At 48.9% G+C, this 15,320-nt stretch overlaps 1 protein-coding gene across 1 annotated transcript in view; it reads right to left on the bottom strand.

The window, feature by feature from the left end:
* YTHDC2 (YTH N6-methyladenosine RNA binding protein C2) overlaps positions 1 to 14,061 on the bottom strand; it is a 408,514-nt gene extending 394,453 nt beyond the window's left edge. Inside the window, exon 1 of the mRNA XM_063964142.1 lies at positions 13,828 to 14,061. The gene's annotated coding sequence lies outside the window, so the exon portion shown is untranslated. The remainder of the gene's footprint in view (positions 1 to 13,827) is intronic.
* Between the last annotated feature and the right edge of the window lie 1,259 nt (positions 14,062 to 15,320).

Here is a 15,320-nt window from a genome sequence, read left to right as displayed (position 1 = left end):
ATATATACAGGGATAACCTTATATAAGTGTTACTCCCTTATAGCTGCTGTTAATATATTTATTTGCTGCCAAACGTGCCCCCCCTTCTCTTTTTTACCCTGATTCTGAAGCAGGACTGCAGGGGAGAGTCAGGGAGCCGTCCTTCCAGCGGAGCTGTGAGGGAAAATGGCGCTTGTGTGCTGAGGAGATAGGCTCCGCCCCTTCACGACGTCCTTATCTCCCGCTTTTTCTGTGTAAAATGGCAGGGGTAAAATACATCCATATAGCCCAGGAGCTATATGTGATGTATTCTTTTTAGCCACCTAAGGTATATACTGTAATATTGCGTCTCAGGGCGCTCCCCCCCCAGCGCCCTGCACCCTCAGTGACCGGAGTGTGAAGTGTGCTGAGAGCAATGGCGCACAGCTGCGGTGCTGTGCGCTACCTTAGTCTGAAGACAGGATCGTCTTCTGCCGCCGATTTCACCGGACCTCTTCGTCTCTTCTGGCTCTGTAAGGGGGACGGCGGCGCGGCTCCGGTGACCCATCCAGGCTGAACCTGTGATCGTCCCTTTGGAGCTAATGTCCAGTAGCCTAAGAAACCCGATCCACTCTGCACTCAGGTGAGTCCATTTCTTCTCCCCTTAGTCCCACGATGCAGTGAGCCTGTTGCCAGCAGGACTCACTGAAAATAAAAAATCCTAAACTAAACTTTTATTCTAAGCAGCTCAGGAGAGCCACCTAGATTGCACCCTTCTCGGCCGGGCACAAAAATCTAACTGAGGCTTGGAGGAGGGTCATAGGGGGAGGAGCCAGTGCACACCACCTGATCCTTAAGCTTTTATTTTGTGCCCTGTCTCCTGCGGAGCCGCTATTCCCCATGGTCCTTACGGAGTCCCAGCATCCACTAGGACGTCAGAGAAATACGTATTAATGTAACAGACCCTTTGGCTAATCCATGCGCACAGTCAGTGTACCAGGAATACCACTGGCTTCAGAAAGTACAGTCTCGTCATCTAGTTAGCGCTGACCAGGGGTTGGGATGATCATAGCAGAATTCCAACAATAACACTTGATCAAGGGAGAAATGTAATACAGGTTGAGTATCCCTTATCCAAAACGCTTGGGACCAGAGGTATTTTGGATATGGGATTTTTCCCGTATATTGGAATAATTGCATACCATAATGAGATATCATGGGGATGGAACCTAAATCTAAGCACAGAATGCATTTATGTTACATATACACCTTATACACACAGCCTGAAGGTAATTTTAGCCAATATTTTTTGTAACTTTGTGCATTAAACAAAGTGTGTCTACATTCACACAATTCATTTATGTTTCATATACACCTTATACAAACAGCCTGAAGGTCATTTAATACAATATATTTAATAACTTTTAGTAGTAAACAAAGTGTGTGTACATTGAGCCATCAAAAACAAAGGTTTCACTATCTAACTCTCACTCAAAAAAGTCCGTATTTCGGAATATTTGGATATGGGATACTCAACCTGTATGTTATTTTTTTGTAATATTGGGCAAAATAATAATATAATAATCTAACTAGACTTGTGTAAGGTATGACTCTATCTGCTTATATTGGGTCTGATTCAGATGAGGTCGCTGCAGCTGTGTTAATTTCCGCAGCTACCGTGCTAAAATATGCAAATGCCACAGCCGCCTGTAAATGTACTGAGACAGCCACCGTGGCCTCCCAGATCCCAGCAACTGCGCACAACCACGCAGCGGTGGTCGCAGATCCTTCCATAACTGCCCATCTGAGTTGACCCTATGGTTGCACAGAATGGGCGCAGGGACTGAGACACTGGCTCCATTTTTTTCTGCCTGTGGGATTGCAGATGTAGGCCGTGACATGTCCTGAAAACGGTCGGGACACGTCTACATTTATGCTGCCACTCACTGTTACCGCCTCCAAACGGTCCCTGTCAGTCACTTTACTGTCCAATCCTCACTGCGAGGAGAATCGCAAAAGTTCCTTGGTATGTGCGCAGTGCGACTGTGATGCATGTGGAGTCAGGCGCAAATCGGTCAACTTCGCAAATATCAGCATTGCATCCGAATCAAGCCCTTTATTAACTAAATTAAGTAAAACCTTCCCACACTGTTGTGTTACATACATCATACTGTAATGTCCCCAAATAAATGTTATGACCTTATTTAGGTATACCATTCATCATATTTCCCCTCCACATACTGCATAATGGGACAGATGTATGAACCCTGGAGAAGTAATAAAGCAGTGATAAGTACAAGGTGATAACGCACCAGCCAATCAGCTCCAATATGTAAATTTACAGTTAGGAGCTAATTGGCTGGTGCATTATCACCTCCCACTTATCACTGGTTTATCACTTCAACGGGCTTAATAAATCTGCCCCTTTAAGACCAGTCATCAGTTCCATATCCACAATTACTCACAGAGATTCAACCTTCTTTTCTCTGACGTCCTAGTGGATGCTGGGGACTCCGTCAGGACCATGGGGAATAGCGGCTCCGCAGGAGACAGGGCACAAAATTTAAAAGTTTGACCACTAGGTGGTGTGTACTGGCTCCTCCCCCTATGACCCTCCTCCAAGCCTCAGTTAGGTTTTTGTGCCCGTCCGAGCAGGGTGCAATCTAGGTGGCTCTCATAAAGAGCTGCTTAGAGTAAAAGTTTTGATAGTTTTATTATTTTCAGTGAGTCCTGCTGGCAACAGGCTCACTGCAACGAGGGACCTAGGGGAGAAGAAGTGAACTCACCTGCGTGCAGGATGGATTTGCTTCTTAGGCTACTGGACACTAGCTCCAGAGGGACGATCACAGGTACAGCCTGGATGGGTCACCGGAGCCGCGCCGCCGACCCCCTTGCAGATGCCGAAGTAAGAAGAGGTCCAGAAACCGGCGGCTGAAGGCTTTTCAGGCTTTTCAGTCTTCATGAGGTAGCGCACAGCACTGCAGCTGTGCGCCATTGCGCTCAGGCACACTTCACACCGGCGGTCACTGAGGGTGCAGGGCGCTGGGGGGGGGCGCCGTGGGCAGCAATGTTAATACCTTTCTGGCTAAAAAGAATACATCACATATAGTCCATGAGGCTATATGGATGTATTTCACCCCTGCCAGGTCTCAGAAAAACCGGGAGAAGAGCCCGCCGGAATAGGGGGCGGGGCCTATCTCCTCAGCACACAGCGCCATTTTCCTACACAGCTCCGCTGCTAGGAAGGCTCCCAGGCTCTCCCCTGCACTGCACTACAGAAACAGGGTAAAAAAACAGAGAGGGGGGGCATTTTTTGGCGATATTATATATATTTAAGCAGCTATAAGGAAACAACACTTATATAAGGTTGTTCCTATATAATTATAGCGCTTTGGTGTGTGCTGGCAAACTCTCCCTCTGTCTCCCCAAAGGGCTAGTGGGGTCCTGTCTTCTATCAGAGCATTCCCTGTGTGTCTGCTGTGTGTCGGTACGTGTGTGTCGACATGTATGAGGACGATGTTGGTGTGGAGGCGGAGCAATTGCCGGTAATGGTGATGTCACCCCCTAGGGAGTCGACACCGGAATGGATGGCTTTGTTTATGGAATTATGTGATAATGTCAGCACGCTGCAAAAGTCGGTTGACGACATGAGACGACCGGCAAACCAGTTAGTACCTGTACAGGCGTCTCAAACACCGTCAGGGGCTGTAAAACGCCCTTTGCCTCAGTCGGTCGACACAGACCCAGACACGGACACCGAATCTAGTGTCGACGGTGAAGAAACGAACGTATTTTCCAGTAGGGCCACACGTTATATGATCACGGCAATGAAGGAGGCTTTGCATATCTCTGATACTGCAAGTACCACAAAAAGGGGTATTATGTGGGGTCTGAAAAAACTACCTGTAGTTTTTCCTGAATCAGAGGAATTGAATGACGTGTGTGATGAAGCGTGGGTTACCCCTGATAAAAAACTGCTAATTTCAAAGAAGTTATTGGCGTTATACCCTTTCCCGCCAGAGGTTAGGGCGCGCTGGGAAACACCCCCTAGGGTGGACAAGGCGCTCACACGTTTATCCAAACAAGTGGCGTTACCGTCTCCTGATACGGCCGCCCTCAAGGATCCAGCTGATAGGAGGCTGGAAAATACTCTAAAAAGTATATACACACATACTGGTGTTATACTGCGACCAGCAATCGCCTCAGCCTGGATGTGCAGTGCTGGGGTGGCTTGGTCGGATTCCCTGACTGAAAATATTGATACCCTGGATAGGGACAGTATTTTATTGACTATAGAGCAATTAAAGGATGCATTCCTTTATATGCGAGATGCACAGAGGGATATCTGCACTCTGGCATCAAGAGTAAGTGCGATGTCCATATCTGCCAGAAGAAGTCTATGGACACGACAGTGGTCAGGCGATGCGGATTCCAAACGGCATATGGAAGTATTGCCGTATAAAGGGGAGGAATTATTTGGGGTCGGCCTATCGGATTTGGTAGCCACGGCAATAGCCGGGAAGTCCACCTTTTTACCTCAAGTCCCCTCCCAGCAGAAAAAGACGCAGTCTTTTCAGCCGCAGTCCTTTCGTTCCTATAAGAACAAGCGAGCAAAAGGACATTCATATTTGCCCCGAGGCAAAGGAAAGGGTAAGAGACTGCAGCAAGCAGCCCCTTCCCAGGAGCAGAAGTCCTCCCCGGCTTCTGCAAAGGCCTCAGCATGACGCTGGGACCTTACAAGCGGACTCAGGGGCGGTGGGGGGTCGCCTCAAGAATTTCAGCGCACAGTGGGCTCACTCGCAGGTGGACCCCTGGATCCTGCAGGTAGTATCTCAGGGTTACAGGTTGGAATTCGAGAAGTCTCCCCCTCGCCGGTTCCTAAAATCTGCTTTGCCAACGTCTCCCTCAGACAGGGCGACGGTATTGGAAGCCATTCACAAGCTGTATTCTCAGCAGGTGATAATCAAGGTACCCCTTCTACAACAGGGAAAGGGGTATTACTCCACGCTATTTGTGGTACCGAAGCCGGACGGCTCGGTAAGACCTATTCTAAATCTGAAATCTCTGAACCTGTACATACAAAAATTCAAGATGGAGTCACTCAGAGCAGTGATAGCGAATCTGGAAGAAGGGGATTTTATGGTGTCCTTGGACATCAAGGATGCTTACCTTCATGTCCCAATTTGCCCTTCACACCAAGGGTACCTCAGGTTCGTGGTACAAAACTGTCATTATCAGTTTCAGACGCTGCCGTTTGGATTGTCCACGGCACCCAGGGTCTTTACCAAGGTAATGGCCGAAATGATGATCCTTCTTCGAAGAGAAGGCGTATTAATTATCCCTTACTTGGACGATCTCCTGATAAGGGCAAGATCCAGAGAACAGCTGGAGGTCGGAGTAGCACTAACTCAAGTAGTGCTCCAACAGCACGGGTGGATTCTGAATTTTCCAAAATCCCAACTGATCCCGATGACACGTCTGCTGTTCCTAGGGATGATTCTGGACACTGTTCAGAAAAAGGTATTTCTTCCGGAGGAGAAAGCCAGGGAGTTATCCGAACTCGTCAGGAACCTCCTAAAACCAGGGACAGTGTCTGTGCATCAATGCACAAGAGTCCTGGGAAAAATGGTGGCTTCTTACGAAGCGATTCCATTCGGCAGATTCCATGCACGAATTTTTCAGTGGGATCTGCTAGACAAATGGTCCGGATCGCATCTGCAGATGCATCAGCGGATAAAATTGTCGACAAGGACAAGGGTCTCTCTGCTATGGTGGTTGCAGAGTGCTCATCTGTTAGAGGGCCGCAGATTCGGCATACAGAACTGGGTCCTAGTGACCACGGATGCCAGCCTGAGAGGCTGGGGAGCGGTCACACAAGGAAGAAACTTCCAGGGCGTGTGGTCAAGCCTGGAAACGTCTCTTCACATAAATATACTGGAACTAAGAGCAATCTACAATGCTCTAAGCCTGGCAAAACCTCTGCTTCAGGGTCAGCCGGTGTTGATCCAGTCGGACAACATCACGGCAGTCGCCCACGTAAACAGACAGGGCGGCACAAGAAGCAGGAGGGCAATGGCAGAAGCTGCAAGGATTCTTCGCTGGGCGGAAAATCATGTGATAGCACTGTCAGCAGTGTTCATCCTGGGAGTGGACAACTGGGAAGCAGACTTCCTCAGCAGAAATATGTTGCATGGTGTGAGGCCAGGAAGGCCCCGACAGAGGAATTTCAACTGGGTCGATTCCTACATTTCCTGCAAACAGGATTATCTATGGGCCTCAAATTAGGGTCCATTAAGGTTCAAATTTCGGCCCTGTCGATTTTCTTCCAGAAAGAATTGGCTTCAGTTCCTGAAGTCCAGACTTTTGTAAAAGGAGTACTACATATACAGCCCCCGTTGTGCCCCCAGTGGCACCGTGGGATCTCAATGTAGTTTTGGATTTTCTCAAATCCCATTGGTTTGAGCCACTCAAATCGGTAGATTTGAAATATCTTACATGGAAAGTAACCATGCTACTGGCCCTGGCTTCAGCCAGGAGAGTGTCGGAATTGGCGGCTTTATCGTATAAAAGCCCAAATCTGATTTTCCATTCGGACAGGGCAGAATTGAGGACGCGTCCTCATTTTCTGCCTAAGGTGGTATCAGCGTTTCACCTGAACCAGCCTATTGTGGTGCCTGCGGCTACTAGCGATTTGGAGGATTCCAAGTTGCTGGACGTTGTCAGAGCATTGAAAATATATATTTCAAGGACGGCTGGAGTCAGAAAATCTGACTCGCTGTTTATACTGTATGCACCCAACAAGCTGGGTGCTCCTGCTTCTAAGCAGACGATTGCTCGTTGGATTTGTAGCACAATTCAACTGGCACATTCTGTGGCAGGCCTGCCACAGCCTAAATCTGTCAATGCCCACTCCACAAGGAAGGTGGGCTCATCTTGGGCGGCTGCCCGAGGGGTCTCGGCATTACAACTCTGCCGAGCAGCTACGTGGTCAGGGGAGAACACGTTTGTAAAATTCTACAAATTTGATACCCTGGCTAAGGAGGACCTGGAGTTCTCTCATTCGGTGCTGCAGAGTCATCCGCACTCTCCCGCCCGTTTGGGAGCTTTGGTATAATCCCCATGGTCCTGACGGAGTCCTCAGCATCCACTAGGACGTCAGAGAAAATAAGAATTTACTCACCGGTAATTCTATTTCTCGTAGTCCGTAGTGGATGCTGGGCGCCCATCCCAAGTGCGGATTGTCTGCAATACTTGTACATAGTTATTGTTACAAAAAAATCGGGTTGTTTATTGTTGTGAGCCATCTTTTCAGAGGCTCCTACGTTATCATACTGTTAACTGGGTTCAGATCACAAGTTGTACGGTGTGATTGGTGTGGCTGGTATGAGTCTTACCCGGGATTCAAAATCCTTCCTTATTGTGTACGCTCGTCCGGGCACAGTATCCTAACTGAGGCTTGGAGGAGGGTCATAGGGGGAGGAGCCAGTACACACCACCTAGTGGTCAAACTTTAAAATTTTGTGCCCTGTCTCCTGCGGAGCCGCTATTCCCCATGGTCCTGACGGAGTCCCCAGTATCCACTACGGACTACGAGAAATAGAATTACCGGTGAGTAAATTCTTATTTTTACAGGCACATGAAAGTATAGTCCGGTACTCACAAGGTGCATTATAGAATGCTGGATTACAGTTATACTGATACTCAATTGTGTATGATGCATCCACAAAATGTCTTGGAGACAAATCTACTCTGTAGACCACAACATTCACTGTCATAATAAGATTTTACTTACCGGTAAATCTATTTCTCGTAGTCCGTAGAGGATGCTGGGGACTCCGTAAGGACCATGGGTAATAGACGGGCTCCGCAGGAGATAGGGCACTTTAAGAAAGCTTTGAATTCTGGGTGTGCAATGGCTCCTCCCTCTATGTCCCTCCTCCAGACCTCAGTTAGAGAAACTGTGCCCAGAGGAGATGAACAGTACGAGGAAAGGATTTTTGTAAATCTAAGGGCAAGATTCATACCAGCCACACCAATCACACCGTATAACTTGTGATAACTACCCAGTTAACAGTATGAACAATAACATAGCCTCGGTTCTAACCCGATCAACTATAACATAACCCTTATGTAAGCAATAACTATATACAAGTCTTGCAGAAGAAGTCCGCACTTGGGACAGGCGCCCAGCATCCTCTACGGACTACGAGAAATAGATTTACGGGTAAGTAAAATCTTATTTTCTCTAACGTACTAGAGGATGCTGGGGACTCCGCAAGGACCATGGGGATTATACCAAAGCTCCCAAACGGGCGGGAGAGTGCGGATGACTCTGCAGCACCGATTGAGCAAACAGGAGGTCCTCCTCAGCCAGGGTATCAAACTTATAGAACTTTGCAAAGGTGTTTGACCCCGACCAAGTAGCAGCTCGGCATAGTTGTAGTGCCGAGACCCCTCGGGCAGCCGCCCAAGAAGAGCCCACCTTCCTAGTGGAATGGGCCTTAACCGATTTAGGCAATGGCAATCCTGCCGAAGAATGCGCCTGCTGAATAGTGTTACAGATCCAGCGAGCAATAGTCTGCTTTGAAGCAGGAGCGCCAACCTTGTTGGCCGCATACAGAACAAAAAGAGCTTCGGTCTTCCAGATCCTAGCCGTTCTGGTCACATAAATCTTCAAAGCCCTGACCACATCCAGAGACTCGGAATCCTCCAAGTCCCGTGTAGCCACAGGCACGACAATAGGTTGGTTCACATGAAAAGATGAGACCACCTTGGGCAGAAATTGAGGACGAGTCCTCAACTCTGACTTATCCACGTGAAAAATCAGGTATGGGCTTTTATATGATAAAGCCGCCAATTCCGAAACCCGCCTTGCAGAAGCTAAGGCCAACAACATGACCACTTTCCAAGTGAGGTATTTCAACTCTACTGTTTTGAGTGGTTCAAACCAAGGTGACTTGAGAAAACTTAATACCACGTTAAGGTCCCAAGGCGCCACCGGAGGTACAAAGGGAGGCTGCATATGCAGCACGCCCTTCACAAAAGTCTGTACTTCAGGAAGAGAAGCCAATTCTCTTTGAAAGAAAATGGATAAGGCCAAAATTTGAACCTTTATGGACCCTAATTTTAGGCCCAAATTCACTCCCGTTTGAAGGAAGTGAAGCAGACGGCCCAACTGGAACTCCTCCGTAGGAGCAGCTCTGGCCTCACACCAAGAAACATATTTTCGCCATATACTGTGATAATGTTTCGACGTCACGTCTTTCCTAGCCTTGATCAGGGTAGGAAAGACCTCCTCCGGAATCCCTTTTTCTGCTAGGATCCGGCATTCAACCACCATGCCGTCAAACGCAGCGCGGTAAGTCTTGGAACAGACAGGGCCCCTGCTGCAGCAGGTCCTGCCTTAGAGGAAGAGGCCACGGATCTTCTGTGAGCAACTCTTGCAGCTCCGGATACCAAGTCCTCCGTGGACAATCTGGAACAATGAGGATTGTTCTGACCCTGCTTATTCTTATTATTCTCAACACCTTGGGTATGAGAGGAAGAGGAGGAAACACATAGACCGATCTGAACACCCAAGGTGTCACCAGAGCGTCTACCGCTACCGCCTGAGGGTCCCTTGACCTGGCACAATATCGCTTTAGCTTTTTGTTGAGACGGGACGCCATCATGTCTATTTGAGGCAGCCCCCACCGACCCGTGATCTGTGCGAAGACTTCTTGATGAAGTCCCCACTCTCCCGGATGCAGGTCGTGCCTGCTGAGGAAATCCGCCTCCCAGTTGTCCACCCCCGGGATGAACACTGCTGATAGTGCGCTTACATGGCCTTCCGCCCAGCGTAGAATCCTGGACGCTTCTGCCATGGCCACTCTGCTTCGTGTTCCGCCTTGGCGGTTTACATGAGCCACTGCCTTGACACTGTCTGACTGAATCAGAACCGGTTTTTCCCGAAGCAATTCCTCCGCTTGATGCAGGGCGTTGTATATGGCCCTCAACTCCAGGACGTTGATGTGGAGACAAGTCTCTAGATTTGACCAGAGACCTTGGAAATTTCTTCCCAGTGTGACTGCTCCCCAGCCTCGGAGGCTTGCGCCCGTGGTCACCAGGACCTAGTCCTAAATGCCGAATCTGCGACCCTCTAGTAGGTGAGCACTGTGCAGCCACCACAGGAGAGATACCCTGGTCCTGGGAGACAGGGTGATCCTTTGATGCATTTGTAAATGGGACCCTGACCACTTGTCCAAGAGGTCCCATTGAAAAGTCCTCGCATGGAACCTGCCGAAGGGGATTGCCTCGTATGAAGCTACCATCTTCCCCAGAACCCGTGTGCAATGATGCACTGAAACCTTTTTTGGCTTTAATAGGTTCCTGACCAGGGCTATGAGCTCCTGAACCTTTTCGATCGGAAAAAAAACCTTTTTCTGGTCTGTGTCCAGAATCAGGCAAAAATGTCAGACGCGTTGTAGGGACTAGCTGGGACTTCGGTATATTGAGAATCCAGCCGTGTAACTGCAACGTCTTCATGGACAGAGACACGCTGTCCAGAAACTTCTCCCGAGATCTCGCCTTTATGAGGAGATCGTCCAAGTATGGGATAATTGTGACACCCTGCCTGTGCAGGAGCACCATCATTTCTGCCATTACCTTGGTGAAAATTCTCGGGGCCGTGGAAAGCCCAAACGGCAACGTCTGAAATTGGTAGTGACAGTCCTGCACTGCATATCTCAGGAACGCCTGGTGAGGGGGGGGGGGGGGGGGACATCAGAACATGAAGGTAAGCATCCTTTATGTCCAGGGACACCATCCAATCCCCCCCTCCAGGCTGGCGATGACCGCCCTGAGTGATTCCATTTTGAACTTGAACCTCTTCAAGTACAGGTTCAGGGATTTTAGATTTAAAATGGGTCTGACTGTACCGTCTGGTTTCGGGACCACAAACAGGGTTGAGTAAGATCCCTCTCCTTGCTGGAGATGAGGAACTGTGATAATCACCTGTTGAATATACAATTTTTGGATTGCTGCCAACACTAGCTCCCTCTCTGACGGGGAAGCCGGCAGAGCCGATTTGAAAAACCGGCGAGGAGGCAAGTCTTCGAATTCCAGCCTGTATCCCTGAGAAACAATCTCTAATGCCCAGGGATCCACCTGCGAGCGAACCCAGACGTGGCTGAAAAACCGAAGACAAGCCCCCACTAGATCTGCCTCCCCCCGGGAAGCCCCAGCGTCATGCGGTGGACTTTGCAGATGCAGGGGAGGACTTCTGCTCCTGGGAACTAGCTGTGTGCAGCCTTTTTCCCTTGCCTTTTCCTCTGGACGATCCCCGTACCTTCTTGCTCTTATTGGAACGAAAGGACTGCATTTGATAATGAGGTGCCTTTTTTGTATGCTGCGGGGGGACATAAGGTGAGAAATTTGACTTACCAGCCGTAGCAGTAGAGACAAGGTCCGAGAGGCCGTCTCCAAACAACTCCTCCCCCTTGTAAGGCAAGGACTCCATATGCCGCTTTGAATCGGCGTCTCCAGTCCACTGTCGGGTACACAAGAGCCGCCTAGCAGAAATAGACATAGCGTTTATTCTGGAGCTTAGTAAACAAATGTCTCTTTGAGCATCTCTCATATACAAGGCAGCCTCCCTGATATGCTCTATGGTCATTAAAATGGCATCCCTATCTAAGGTGTCAAGCACCGTAGATAAGGAATCTGCCCATGCCACGACAGCACTACAAACCCAGGCCGACGCCATAGCCGGTCTAACAATAGTACCGGAATGAGTGTAAATGTGCTTCATGGTAATTTCCTGTCTGCGATCAGCAGGATCCTTGAGGGAAGCCGTATCCTGCGAAGGCAGTGCCACCTTTTTGGATAAGCGTGTCAGCGCCTTGTCTACTTTAGGCGTAGATTCCCATCGTATCCTATCCGTTTGTCGAAAAGGATACGCCATAAGAATCCTTTTGGGAACTTGTGGTCTCCTATCTGGAGATTCCCAAGCCTTTTCGCACAATTCGCTCAGCTCAAATGAGGACGGAAAGGCGACCTCAGGCTTTTTCCCTTTTATATGTGTACCCTCGTGTCAAGGACAGGGGGTTCCTCAGTAATATGCAAAACCTCTTTAATGGCAATAATCATGTACCGAATACCTTTTGCCACCTTCGGCTGTAATTTTGCATCTTCATAGTCGACACTAGAGTCAGTATCCGTGTCGGTATCTGTGTCATCGATCTGGGATATGGTTCGCTTCTGAGGCCCCGAAGGTCCTGGCGCCACAGGGACAGGCATGGTCTGGCTACCTGACTGATCCCTAGCTTCAGCCTTGTCTAACCTTTTATGCAACAGATTGACATTTGCATTTAAGACATTCAGCATATCCATCCATTCCTGTGTCTGCGCTGCCGACGGCGATATGACATTCAAGCACTCCCCCTCCACATTAAGCGAGCCTTCCTCGTCAAACATGTCGACACACGCGTACCGACACACTTCACACACACAGTAAAACTCTTTTCTGAAGACAGTATCCCCTTTAAGGCCCTTTAGAGAGACAGAGAGAGAGTATGCCAGCACACACCCCAGCGCAATGACCCTGGAGACCAACACAAAATGTTTTTCCCCAGCCGCACTGTATAATATGTAATCTGCCAATTACGTGCCCCCCCCCCCCCTTCTCTTTTAAACACCCCTTCACCGTGTGTAAGCAGGGGAGAGTCCGGGGAGCTTCCTCTCAGCGGTGCTGTGGAACGAAGAAAATGGCGCTGGTGAGTGCTGAGGGAGAAGCCCCGCCCCCTCGGCGGCAGGCTTCAGTCCCGCTCAAAGTTATTAAAAAATGGCGGGGGCTCTTTTATATACATGTACAGTGCCCACCTGTACATGTATATTGTCTTTTGCCATAAGAGAGGTGTTATATTGCTGCCCAGGGCGCCCCCCCTGCGCCCTGCACCCTTACAGTGACCGGAGTATGTGAGGTGTATGGGAGCAATGACGCACAGCTGCAGTGCTGTGCGTTACCTCAGTGAAGCTCTGAAGGCTTCTGCCGCCTGAGACGTCTTCTGACTTCGTTTCTTCTGGCTCTGTGAGGAGAACGGCGGCGCGGCTCTTGGGGTGGACGCCCAGTAAGAACCTGCGTTCACCCCCTCTGGAGCTAATGGTGTCCAGTAGCCGAGGAAGCAGAGCCTATCAATTAAGAAGGTCTGCCCTCTCTCCTCAGTCCCTCGATGCAGGGAGCCTGTTGCCAGCAGTGCTCCCTGTAAAAATGTAGAAAAAATCCAAACAAAAATGCTTTCTAGGCAGAGAACTCCGGGGAGCTTCCTGCAGTGCACCCATCTCGCTCTGGGCACACTGTAAAACTGAGGTCTGGAGGAGGGACATAGAGGGAGGAGCCAGTGCACACCCAGAATCCAAAGCTTTCTTAAAGTGCCCTATCTCCTGCGGAGCCCGTCTATTCCCCATGGTCCTTACGGAGTCCCCAGCATCCTCTAGGACGTTAGAGAAATATGGTTTCCTATGCAAGGCAATACTGTGTTACTTCTGCCTATTGTCCACGTAGGTAACGCGGGAATAGGCAAGATAATAAAGCTCAGTGGGGATACAAGGGAGATTTGTCAAATCTTGAAGAGAGATAAAGAATCAACCAATCAGCTCCTGTCATACTATTTCAAACACAGCCTGTAACATGACGCTGATTGGTTGGTAGTACTTTATCTCTCTCCGCTTCACCTCTCTTCAAGCAATGATAAAGCTCCCCCACTGTCGCTAAGAAGGGCTCCCAAATGTGCACACTGGTGATATTTATGGAATAAGAGGAGTGTTCAGAATGGAGTTAGATAGTGACAGGTAAGAGAAATGAGGACAGCAGGGAGCCCTCTGTGTATATACCTGGTTGTAGTGCTATAATACAGAGGACCGTATTGATAGACCTGCGGCGGCTGTAAGGGGCAATGAACTGCTGATCTCACGGTTCATGCTGCGCTGCTGAGATAATCACCCTACAAGAGGGTCCTTCGCTCCGCTCAGTTGCTGAAAGAGTTTGACTTCAACCGCACTCCGTACACCTCAGGAGGCCCCAGTAGCCAGGACTAGCCGCAGATTCCCAAGGGGTGGAGCCGGGACAAGTCACGCGACATGTAGAGCACGCTCTGATTGGGTAGATTATGATGGCATTTAGCCTGAGAAAATGATGCGGCCATGATTGATATGGGCAACAACAGAAGCTCGTGCTAAAAGCAGCATAGGCTGGTGCTTGCAGTTACTTGATTTTGTTCAAGCTTATAAATTTAGATGTCAAAGTTAAAAATATTGCTAGGAACAGTGAGAATAGTAAAATGAAATCATAAAAACCATGAGATTGGTTCAAATGTATTTAGCCTTATCAAGAGCTAAAGTGGAGACGGATAAAGAGTGATAAACGACCAGCCAATCAGCTTCCTAACAGACTGTATTTGAAAAATGACAGGAGCTGATTGGCTGGTACTTTATCACTCTTTATCCGTCTCCACTTTATCACTTTTCAAGGCTTAATGCATTAGGGCCACGTAACAGTAAATGGAAATCGTACAGTACACCTTGTTTCAGCAGAATCACACCACACACCGCTCCCAACAACATACAATCACAAAGTGGCAGCTTGCAAATGTTTGAAACTGTGGATCTGGGGATATTGGAAATTTAATGTGACCTTAGAAAATACCATGAAAGAGGCATCATGTGGTAAGTGTGGCCAAATGTTTAGGAGAAGTTCTGAAATCCACCATAGGCATGGGTACCATCATATATCTAGATACTGAAGTGACCAGGACACAAGGATTTCTCATTTTGGCCGTTTACTTTCCCTTCAAGGTTCAAGTCATACTTGCCTACTCTCCCGGAATGGCCGAGAGGCTCCCGAAAATCGTGTGACCCACCCGTCATCCCGGAAGAGCAGACAAGTCTCCAGATTTTTCAGTTCCCACCTGCCCGGCCACCCACTTTGAGAGTAAAGTAGTAAAGTGGGCTGTCCGGACAGTAGATGACGCGATTCTTGTTGAATCGCGTCATCATAGTCACGCCCCCTGCTGTAAAATGCCGGTTATAGCGGCATTAGAGAGCGGGGGCGTGGCTTACACATTGTGACGATGTAACCCCGGCCTTGTACCAACTCTGCCACGCCCCGTTCCGCCTCCTCCCCGCCCCCTCCACACATCATTGTCCTGCCCAGCCCCTCCACTGAGCTGACCTGGCAGCTATCTCCCAGAGAGAGCTGCCAGAAAGTAGGTAAGTATGGTTCAAGCACTCTGCCAGTGGTGCTCATACAACTATTAGAAGATGTCCACTTTAGACAACTGCTTCTTAATTAATTCTGTCCTATTTGTGTAGCAAATAGTGGGCTACTT

The sequence above is a fragment of the Pseudophryne corroboree genome, chromosome 1 (assembly GCF_028390025.1).
Source record: "Pseudophryne corroboree isolate aPseCor3 chromosome 1, aPseCor3.hap2, whole genome shotgun sequence".
Lineage (NCBI taxonomy): Eukaryota > Metazoa > Chordata > Amphibia > Anura > Myobatrachidae > Pseudophryne > Pseudophryne corroboree.
Note: the sequence above shows the minus strand (reverse complement) of the source record. Positions and strands in the feature narration are given on the sequence as shown.